Source organism: Hemicordylus capensis, chromosome 3 (genome assembly GCF_027244095.1).
Source record: "Hemicordylus capensis ecotype Gifberg chromosome 3, rHemCap1.1.pri, whole genome shotgun sequence".
Classification (NCBI taxonomy): Eukaryota; Metazoa; Chordata; class Lepidosauria; order Squamata; family Cordylidae; genus Hemicordylus; species Hemicordylus capensis.
In genome coordinates this window covers 260,557,448-260,568,306 of record NC_069659.1, presented here as the reverse complement: position 1 = coordinate 260,568,306, position 10,859 = coordinate 260,557,448, and the positions used below count along the sequence as shown (strand labels likewise).

At 43.3% G+C, this 10,859-nt stretch overlaps 1 protein-coding gene across 3 annotated transcripts in view; it reads left to right on the top strand.

The window, feature by feature from the left end:
* The first annotated feature begins 223 nt into the window (after positions 1-223).
* ZRANB1 (zinc finger RANBP2-type containing 1) overlaps positions 224-10,859 on the top strand; it is a 91,913-nt gene continuing 81,277 nt past the window's right edge. Inside the window, exon 1 of one of the 3 annotated variants that reach the window (XM_053312949.1) lies at positions 224-605. The gene's annotated coding sequence lies outside the window, so the exon portion shown is untranslated. Of the gene's footprint in view, positions 606-667; positions 772-10,859 lie in introns of those variants that run through there. The other 2 variants (XM_053312948.1, XM_053312950.1) reach the window with 2 other exon arrangements.

The window sequence follows — 10,859 nt, the reverse complement described above, 5'->3', positions numbered from 1 at the left end:
CCTCCCGCGAGGGTGTGAGAACGGAGAGTGTGCGGGCGGAGTGTGGGGTGTGTGTCATGTTCTCTTCCTCTCTTCTATTCCCGGATGGGGAGGGGAGAGGAGAGACTCCCCCTCAGCATCCTCACAATGAGGCGCCCCGAAGGCTGGGATGACATCACCTGTTCGTCTCCAAAGAAGCGCCGTTCTATTGGCTATCTGGAAACGCTCTCCTGGCCAATGAACGTGCGGCAGGGCCCCAGGCCGGGCGGGCTGACGTGCGAGCTCCAGCCTCTTTGCCGTATGGGGGTTTATTTTGCTTTGGGCCACTCCAGCCGCTTCTGCCGCTGCCGCCGCCGCCATTAGGCGAGCCTGGCTAGATTCTAGGGTGGCGGGATCCTCCTCCCTCGCCCGCCCCCTCCTCCTCCCCCCGCCCCGTCGGGGTGGTAGCGTCCTCCCAACTAACTACGTCCTTTCAGCCACCCAGGAAGAAACCATGTCCTGAGCCGGGGGGAGGGGGCAAGCAGGAGGCCGCAGCCAGCGGTGCAGGGGTGGGTGGGATGTGGGTGAGGGGTATGGGCGGCAGCTGTTGAGGAGACGGCCGCGGGATCGGGAGGCGGCACTGCAAGGTATGGCAAAGCTTCTTTTCGTCTCCCCCCTGCTGGCCTGGAGGAAACGAGGGGGCGGTGTGTGGGGGCCAAGCCGAGGGGAATCGCTCCCTGTAGCTCTTTGGGACGGAGACACTTCATGGGAGGTGGATTCTCCTCTGGTCCTTCCGCGATGTCTGAATGTGAGGTAATTCCGCGGTTAGGATCACAGTGCTACCCCCGGGGGAAAGCGGGGTGTCTGGTGGTCCTTCCTGAGCAGGGAGGGAGGCTGGCCCCTATAGGTGGGTACTAGGCTGGACTCCCCTCGTCAGGTAAATAAGTTCCACGCCTCTGTTCTCCCTCTCCCGGCTTCTCAGCTCCGCTCTCTCCCACTACCTCTTCCCCGGTGGTCGTGCCTCATGGCTCGGCCTCTACCCCCGCCCCCCCCATCTCCTTTCCCCGGACTGTCTCAGTATCGCCCTGTTGGCGGCGGGTCCACCGCTCAAGTGCTGCCAAATTAGGAGGAGGAGGAGGAGGAGTCTTGGGGCCCTTCGGTGGCTCACGAGGCAGGGGTTTGTTTTTGTCTTTAAAAAAAGAAAAGCGTCCGGGAATGGGGCGGGTGGTGGGGGGGGGCGAAGCGAAGTGGCTCTCTTGGGTGTCGTGTTTGTTCCTGAGATCACCTTTATTTCCGTGCTTCTGAGGCTTTGCTTGTGCTGGGAAATGCATCGGGGCGGGGGGGGGGAGGAGGAGGATGTTCTGAAACTTTCTTCCGTGTGTTGGAGTTGAGGAGGACACGGGGTCACTGTGAACAGCAGGAAGGTCGTGGTAGCTGCTTGGGCTGCCTCTCTTTGCAGTGCCTTCTCCTTGTTTCTCCCCACCCCGCGTTTGGGGCATCCAGGCACCTGCCCGGAAGGGATGCTGCTGTTGCAACTGGCTTGTTTACTAGGCAACTGGAAACCCGTGATAGCTGCATGCGCTCTAGTTGCCGTCCTGTGCTTGCAAGTATTAATATATATGAAATGTGCCTTGATGCCTCGGAATGCTTTCTGAAGCTACTGACTCTTGTTTTGCGTTGCTAAATGTGTGTGGATTGTTTGAGGCACACTCAGGGTTTGATGGACAACATCACGATGCTTCTCCATTTGAAGAGGGGGATTTGATGCAGTAAATGTTAGTAGAAGTAGTACATCCATCATCACTACTGTATCAAAGTGCTAATGTCTCCTGTCATAGTCAGTGGGGAGATGTTTGTCTGCTTGGCTATCCACATCTACTACTGCAGCACCTACATCTCACTATAGTGAGGTCATACCTCTCCTGCTTTCCACCCCTCCTCTTCCTCCTCATTATTCATAGACTGTAACCTGTGTTTGACTATTTCTGTTGCAAAAGTAGCTTCTGAATATTGGATTTCTATTGTACAGATGCTAAATTCTTCACAGTCCCTTAAATTGGAATCAACATGACAGTGCATTTGTAGTATGTGTGGATTGTTTTTTCCACAATTGCAGCTCTTGCTAGGAGTCTGCATCTTCAGCTTGTTCACACTGTGTGAACAGCATCAGACCTCTGTAGCAATCTGTGTTGGACATTGCAAATTTAGAACAATCTCCTAAGAATCCTCGCACTGTAGCAGCTATCTTTATGACTGAACAAGGTGTGTGTGTTTGGAGGTCATTCAAGGCGCTTCATGAACACCTGGAGGACTACAGCTAACCCTTCCTTAGTTTCAGAGAGTTACATTTTCTCCACTACTGTGTATCTTGTAAAACATTCTCCCCCCATCCCCCACTTTGAGGCTGTATGTAGTATTGTTCTCTTCTGTCCTCCCCCATCTCCACTTGACTGATTACCTTTTTTACCTGACCTGATTGGGTTCTGAATGTACCATCTCCAACTATCTCATTATTTAGGACAGCCGATATATATATTTTTGCACTAGCATGTTCAAATGGGATGACAGCAAGTGTCAGAAATGTAGTCTGGGTAGTGTTTCTGATGATTGCTGTGCAGTAGCTCTGTAATCTCATAGATGTTTAGTATGACCAAGAGATTCTTTCCCTAGAACTCATGCAAGGTAGCATTATAACTAATAATACTTCCTGTTACATATATGTTGCCTATGCTTTCAGGAACATAATTTATCTAGTAGTCATATTTTTTCTGACAGTCATGGAGGGGTGCTATTGAAGATGAGTTGCATCATATTGAATAACAGGATATACCAATTCCCAGCTCTTTTGTGAATATAACACATCTGGATTAACAACAACAAATATTTATATACCACTTTTCAACAAAAGTTTCCAAAGCAGTTTGCATAGAGAAATAATAAATAAATAAGATGGAGTCAAATGTTGATAGTAATCTGTTTACAGATCCAAATGGAAATAAAGTACTAATTCTAGAGAATTTGCTCCTTTTTTGTTTTGTTTTTCTGGTGATTCTACTTGTGAACTTTCAGGAGGTGGTCCTGAAGTCTATTGGGAGCTACTCAGAAACAATATAGAGAATTATTGGTTGAGTTACAGAAGCTACTTTTAGCTCAGAACCAGACTTCTCAAGTTGTGTGTGTGTATGTATGTATGTATATTTATTTTTAAATTTATATCCCGCTTTTCCTCCAAGGAGCCCAGAGCGGTGTGCAACATACTTGAGTTTATTCTCACAACAACCCTGTGAAGTAGGTTAGGCTGAGAGAGAAGTGACTGGCCCAGAGTCACCCAGCTACTATCGTGGCTGAATGGGGATTTGAACTTGGGTCTCCCCGGTCCTAGTCCCGCACTAACCACTACACCACGCTGATATTGACCTGTAACCTTTCTGAATGGAAATTCATTAGTTATGCATTTGGATGGATAGATTATACAATGTGACTGTGCAATGTGAAAACTAAGGCGCAACTCTAATCAAACTTTGGAGTAAGCCTATTAAGTGTTATGGAGCTTGCTTCTGAGTAAGCATGAATAAGATCACACTGCAAGTAGCTTGGGGCCAGGGGTCAAGAGATGTTGGCTTAGTTCACCAGCCAGACAAAATATTTTACTTGTCAGATGGTTCCTTGAGCTGTGTTGGTATATTACTCATCAGGACTTTTTTCACTTGTCAGACATCATTTTTCACTCATCACGGACAAGTAGACTAGTGGATTTCCTAAGCCCTGCTTTGGGCATATTTCATAAGGCATAATGAACTAGCTTATTGTGTTTCTTTTTTAAAAGAGAGAGAGGGGCTTACAAAATATCAACAGAACTGCTAAAAATAATTCAAAATACTGGCTGACATCCAGCCTAACCCATTGCCAGTGCACCAGGGTTTTCCATTGTGTGGGGAGGGAGGGGCAACTTCCAGCGACCTCCCTCTTCCTTTTGCAGCTGCCTTGCCTCTTGAAGCTATGTTTATGAGGGTTGGGTGGTGGGGGTGCGCTTAGTACTTAGTTTTAGGAGACAAAGGCAGCCGTAAAGGAAAGATTGTGCCATCAGGTCGGTGTCAGCTCCTGGCGACCACAGGCATGTGGTTTTCTTGGTCGAATACAGGAGTGGTTTACTATTGCCTTCCTCCTGCACAGTATGAGATGAGGCCTTTGCTTTGTCATTGAGGTGAGCATCCACCTCCAGCACCTTCCTATATCGCTTTTGCCTGATATAAGTGACTACAAATACATATTTACTAAGCACAATCTGGGAAGCACACTGACGGGGATTTGAACTAACAGCCTCTTGCTCCCTAGGTAAGCTGCTTAGAGGGAAGCAAAATGGAAATTTGTCCCACTCCTTGTACAACAAAAAACCTGGTGCTCTGACATGGGGTAAGCGAGATGTTGGCCCACTCTATTTAAAAATCTATAGCACTTCAGTTAAAATATAGCAAAGCAGTAGCAATTTTTAAAAATGCGTTTCCGGACTGTTAATAGAAACAGTGAGTGTATTAATGTGAAACACAAAAAGAGATGGCTTGACAGAGAATTCCAGAGGGTAGATGCACTGTTCCCTGTTGTGTCTCAGTTGATCTTGCCCTTGAGAAAGAAGGAACACTCCATCTTGCTTTCTGTTTGGAAGTAGAAATGGGGAACATTTGAGTTCCTTACCCATCTCTGTTTCTGACCCATTGCTTCCTCAAATAACCAGAGCCCTGCTGTTTGGGGCTAGGAAGTGCATGAGTCTGATATTCTGTCATGAAAGAATAAGCATTGGTTAGGTCTACTAGCAAGGTTGCCTTTTACCAAAGGCTTTAATAGCCTACCTCTTGGCAAGATCTGTTACTTTAGATTTGACTGCAATCTGAAGAGTTGTGATATTATGTAATAATTCATCTTAATTTGATATGGAAGGTATGTCAACGTTGGTCAGTTGGGATGCGCCAAAGTATTTTTTTGTTACCCAAGGTGAATATGACATCCCCTTTCCCACCTGTAGGCAGGTGCTCAGCATTCTCAGGCCATGCTGCCAAGGCACAAGCACTCTCAGACTATGTCACCAAACTAGGCAGTGACAGCTGGGGCATTCTTGGCTTATGTCAGGTGAGGGAAGAGGGGAAAGATGAGGTGCATGTATGGGGCAACATGGGGGAAATTAATCTTTGGCTATATAGTATGGCGGCTAAGAGGAGACAGAATTTGTTGCTAGTTGAGAAGCTCCTTCATTACTTGTAGTCTTCAACAGGGCAGGAGTTTATTTAAAATTTCCTAAGTGCACATGTTAATTAATAATATATATCACATTAACCATATTTGGTGGTGTTGGCATGAACCATAAACTAATGTTCTAGTACTGAGTAAACTTGAATGGTTGATATATCTCAAATCAGAAGTTAATGAAGTAATGTTGGTTATCAGGACCAACTAGTGCTATAGTATGCAAGTGCAACTATTTGAATTGCACAAACCTTTCTCAGGAAGGATGTTTAAGAAAATATCTTTATAGGAGAAAATGTTGAGGTTGATGTGAAGTCTTTTATCTTTGTCTGCAGTCCCCCCACCCCCCCTTCAGTTAGAGAGGAAGCACTTGCATAATGTGGTTAGCCCTGTGCTATTGTCTCAGATTACACAAATGCCTTCTGGGACAAGGTAGTCCTCTCAAATTCCCAAGTTTGCCAAATGCCTTGCATTGGCATCTGTTTATTGTTACTAATGAATTTGTTGGTTTATTACATTTATATACAGCTCAATGTGTGTATCTATAGGCGGTGTACACAATTTAACACACAGATATAAAACAGACTAAACAGTTAAAACAATTTCACAGAATAAAAAGTAAATGCAAATGAAATAACAAATGGAACTTTTTTCACAGAAAAATGAAGCACCGGAAAACTTTCAAATCCACTTCTCTTCAGGAGACTGTTAGGCAGGGTTGATTTGATTTAAATTACGATTTGAATCTCTTCACAGAAGGACTCAATATTAATGATTTAAATCACAATTTAAGTTACTAGCAGTGTTCCCTCTAACGGGGTTCCCAGGTGTTGCTGACTAAAAAACCCCTAATCCCCAAGCAAAAGCCATTGCAGCTGAGGATTCTGGGAGTTGTCATCAACATCTGGGAATTCCTGTTAATGGGGACACTGGTTACTAGTCAGGAATATTCTATTTAATCATCTTCTCTAAAGGTACATTCTTGTCTAACATTCTTGATTGTAAACCGCCCTGAGCCCTTTTGGAAGGGTGGTATAGAAATCAAATAAATAATAATAATAATATAACCTTATATTTAGAGATAGATGTAAATTTCATTTTTGGAAGGTAGGTACACATGTCTCATAATGCTGTTTCATTCCTTTAATCAGGCTTTGCTTTCCGTTGTTGCAATATTTGCATTTTACACACAAGGTAAGCTTTGCTTACCCACCGGTACAGTAACTTCATTAACATATTCCCATGCTGCCATGATAAGTGTTTCCTTTCTACAATGGAGGTAGGGTTGCCAACAGTTCTGGGTTGGCTGGGATGTCCCATATTTCCAGTGGAAAGTGCTTGCCCCATCTGGAATGCCATTTCCCCTGCATTTTGGCTCTGTTGACCCACATGCGCCACCATGGAAGCTGCAGGGTGAGCCATGGGGCAGCTGGAGCTGCTGCAAGGCAGCCTGCAGGGCTTCTGCTACTCCTCTGCTGCTTGCCACCACCCAGCCAGCTCAGCAAACTCCTCTCAGGCTCCCATCAAGGGGCCGCCTGCCTGGCTGAGCTGGGAGGTGGTGTGCCCTTGGAGAGCTCAGTTGTGTGTATTGCTTGCTGCTTCTGCCAGCGCCATGAACAGGGGGACTGCCTGGCTGACCACAGTGTGTTTGTGCTTCTCCCCTGGTGGAGGGAGTTGTCTCTCTGATTCCAACTTCCCTCCCCGGCAGCATCACGCACGTGGAGCTTCCCCGCCTAAGGCGGCTCCCTCGTGGCACTGCTCCCATGGGAGCCCCAAGGAATGACCCAGCCTTGGCATCTGTCAGAGCCTCCAGTCCAGGCTCGGATTGTATACATCTCCACGTTGCTTCCAGGAGAGGGGAAAGATCTACACGGGAAGAGAACTCCATTGCATTGTATTCTACCATGTGTATAGAAAAGGGGTGTGTAAAAAGAATGGACAAGGAAGAGCGTGTGCAGAAATGATGCCCCCTCCCCACCTTTTGCCCCATATTCAGGCAACAAAATGCTGGCACTGCATAAAATGGAGGATTTTATGGAGGATACACTTGAAAAGATACACTTGAAAAGAGGATACCTAAATGGAGGATACACTTGAAAAAGGTTTCCTCAGGACTACATGAATATGTTCTGTTTGCTTTTGGTTTCACTTTCTATTCTCTCCCCTTCCCATGCACTCCTCCTCCATGTGCAGATCTACTCCATCCCCCACCCCCCACCCTCTATTCATACATTGACCTTCTTTGTCTTTGCACTTGGGGTGGTGGGGAGCAAGGGCTTGACTGTGTGTGTTGCATGTACACCACCTGTAGAACAGGACTGATCAGGTCTGTTATCTCTCATCCCCATGTACTGCTGTTAACATGTTCATAGAATATAATTATGATTAATATTCATGAAGATATCTTTGACTAGGTTCTCTGATTTTTAAAAAAAATTAATTAAAATCTGATTTTAAAAAAAATCAATTTTTATCAACCCTGCTGTTAGGAAAATATGCTAGACACAGAGTTCTAGAGTGAACTTTTTGCAATTTAAGAAGTATTTGTTGCTCCAGAGGTGATTTTGAACTTGCTGTGGTGAAAAACTTTGATGTTGACGTTTTCCTCTGGTACTCAGTGGTCCCTCTAATTTTTTTCATCTCTGTGCGGAATGAATTTTGTTCTGGGCAGCAGTACCAAGGCACTGTGTGCACACTTGCATTCAGAGTGGGGCCTTCCTAATTCAACTTGAGCAGGATCTAAAATGAACTGACCGGACATCAGAAAACTTGAGCGTGCGCACACTTTAGAGGGAACAGTGGAACTGAGTATTTTAGATGGTGGCATTTGAAGGGAACTGTGCTGGTTGAGTTTTCATTGGGATAAAAAATGTATGATAGGGGGCTCAATCCTTCTGCAGGTTGGCAATTGTTTGCAGTTTGTGTGGAATTCACCATCTGACTTGACCAAGTCTTTCTGTATGATAAAGTGGAGTTGTGCCCTCGAGTCAGTGTCGACTCCTGGTGACCAAAGAGCCATATATGATAGCTGCTGTAAAAAGGCAGCTTTTTATTGAAAATCTGGATCTATGCTCCAATGACACATGTGAGACTATCGTTCTTTGTCCCACTACTAAAATGTACTGTTTCCCCATATTTAATGCCCTTCCATGTGCTATCAATTCCATGGAAGTTTTCCCATTTATTTGGCACAGACCAGGTATATTTCCATTTGGCTTATTTTCAGGAGTCTTCAAATTCCTGTGAAGGACTTTGCGAAACCATTTTGGTTATGCTGCATCATTATCCTTCACTGATGATAGTATACAAATAGAACTAATGAGCTGCTGCTGGTGCTTCCAAATTGCTGGACCTTTAGTGTTCCACAAATTCTAGTGATAGTGATGTGATAAATGAGTTTAAGTCATTGGTCTACATACAGGGGTTGCAGAAGTGTGAGTAGTCTAACCTCTGTTGCTAGGAGACAGTAATAATTAGACATCTGCTTACTAGGACAAATAAATGGATGGAAAACTTGTATTTTAAAAAGTAGCAGTTGATCATTGTGGCATTTGTTAAATACTTAGTGACAGGGTGGATTTGATTTAAATCAAACTGATTTAAATCACTAGCAGGGTGGATAAAAATAAAAAAAATCCGATTTAAATCAAAAAAATCCGATTTAAATCAAAAAAATGATTTAAATAAAAAAATTGCATTTTTTTGATTTAAATTTGATTTTTTTGATTTTTATCCACCCTGCTAGTGATTTAAATCAGTTTGATTTAAATCAAATCCACCCTGCTTAGTGAACCCAAATGAATTGGTTGTGAAATAGTGTAACATAATACTACTTTTTAGAACAGCACATGATTGTCATTTTTGTAGTGAGAGTTGACTAGAAACTTGTACAATATTTCCAAACACAATGCCAACTTTCATGTGTCGGCTGAAGTTGACTCTTTCCTGTGAAATCACATACTACAACATGCCCTAGTCTGTCTCATATACATACACACACATTATTTTACACCTTCCCAGTTATCCAACCTCTGAATTCATGATAGTTCCAAATAATACTTGGAGCTCTACAACCATAAAATGTTTTCCTCCAGGTTTTTTTGCTAGTAATATTTCGTACTCCCTAGCTTTATATCTCATCATCTGCTATTTGAAATGAAATTGAGTGATTATTTCTCTCTCTCCCCCTCTCTCTCTGCTTCCTCCCTTTTTCAACAGACATGGGTATATAGTTAGCTGGGGATAATTAATAGCCCATCAGAGGACATCTTTTTAGCAGGCTGATTTTAGTAAATGTAATTAACTTCAGATAGAAGGAACATGCATTACAATTCTACCATTTTGTGTCTGTGTATAGAGAGAAACAGATATTCTAGTTTGCATCAGCTTCACTTAAGGAGAGTGTCAGTAACTTATTTCTTAGATGGAAAATGTGTTACCATATCTTTCACTTCTTTTTGTTTGCTTTCAGAGGCACTTTGTCACAAATTGCCTATATAAAGTGAACCTGTGACAAAGTACCTCCAAATATGAATAGAACAACCAAAAAATGCTAGGGTACTGTAGACTTTTCAGCTTAGTCTAAAGCTATGTCAGGAAATTGTATGATGTGCAGTAGTGATGTGCAAAATGTTTCAAGCTTGAAATGTTCCATTTTGAACTCTAAACAAAATATCCTTCACATAAAGGGCCTGTCTTGAGTTTGAAACAAAATGATCCTGTTTTAACTCAAAATGTTTCCGGTGCCATTTTGGAGGGCTGTTTTTCTGGGGAGAGCTGGTATACCGATTGGGGTCAGTGGGTAGACCAGGTCTCTGTGGTAGGCTGACACCCTGAGTCCGGAGCAGAGGCCTGGTCTACTCTCCGACCCCAATCAGTAGACCAGCTCTCCCTGGAAAAACAGCCCTCCAAAATGGTGCTAAACACACTCAAAACATTTTGTGCTCATTTTGCCGAAATATTTTGGGAACTTGCATTTTGTTTCAAGCTCGAAACACACATTCCATTTCATGCACATTCCTAGTGTGCAAAGCTCCAGTTCTAGAGAACATACTATAATATATACAAACTATGAGTTTGTTCACTAAGGTATTGTATTGACAATATTACAAATAAGGATTTGAGAGAAAAGTTCTAATACAGTTACTTGTAGGCAAATAACAAATATAATTGTTATAAATATACAAATAGAATTGATTACAAAAGGCTTGATATGAAAATAATTTCATATCAGTGTGTACACACACACACACACACACACACACACACACACACACACACACACACAGAGCTATGCTTAAGCTGTCCCAGAGCTAGGCTGAGGTGTCTAAGACATCCTGATATCTATCTCAGTGTGCTCAGTGTTCTAAAATTTTCATGACTATACAGAAAATAGCTTAGAAAAATACATCCTAGTCTCTCCTAATAGAAAGTTAGCTGGCATGTGTAACTCGTTCTTCTTTGAACATTGTTCTATTGTTACTCAATCCCTTTCACGTAGATACAAATTTCTTCACTAATCTTTCTATTTGAGGAACAGGGAATAAACTCCATAACTATATCTTAAAAACAGCTGGTTCACAAAAACATCTCAGATCAATGACCAACATCCAGAATGACGAACCACATGCTGGAGGATATTACACTATCACAAAGGGATTGCA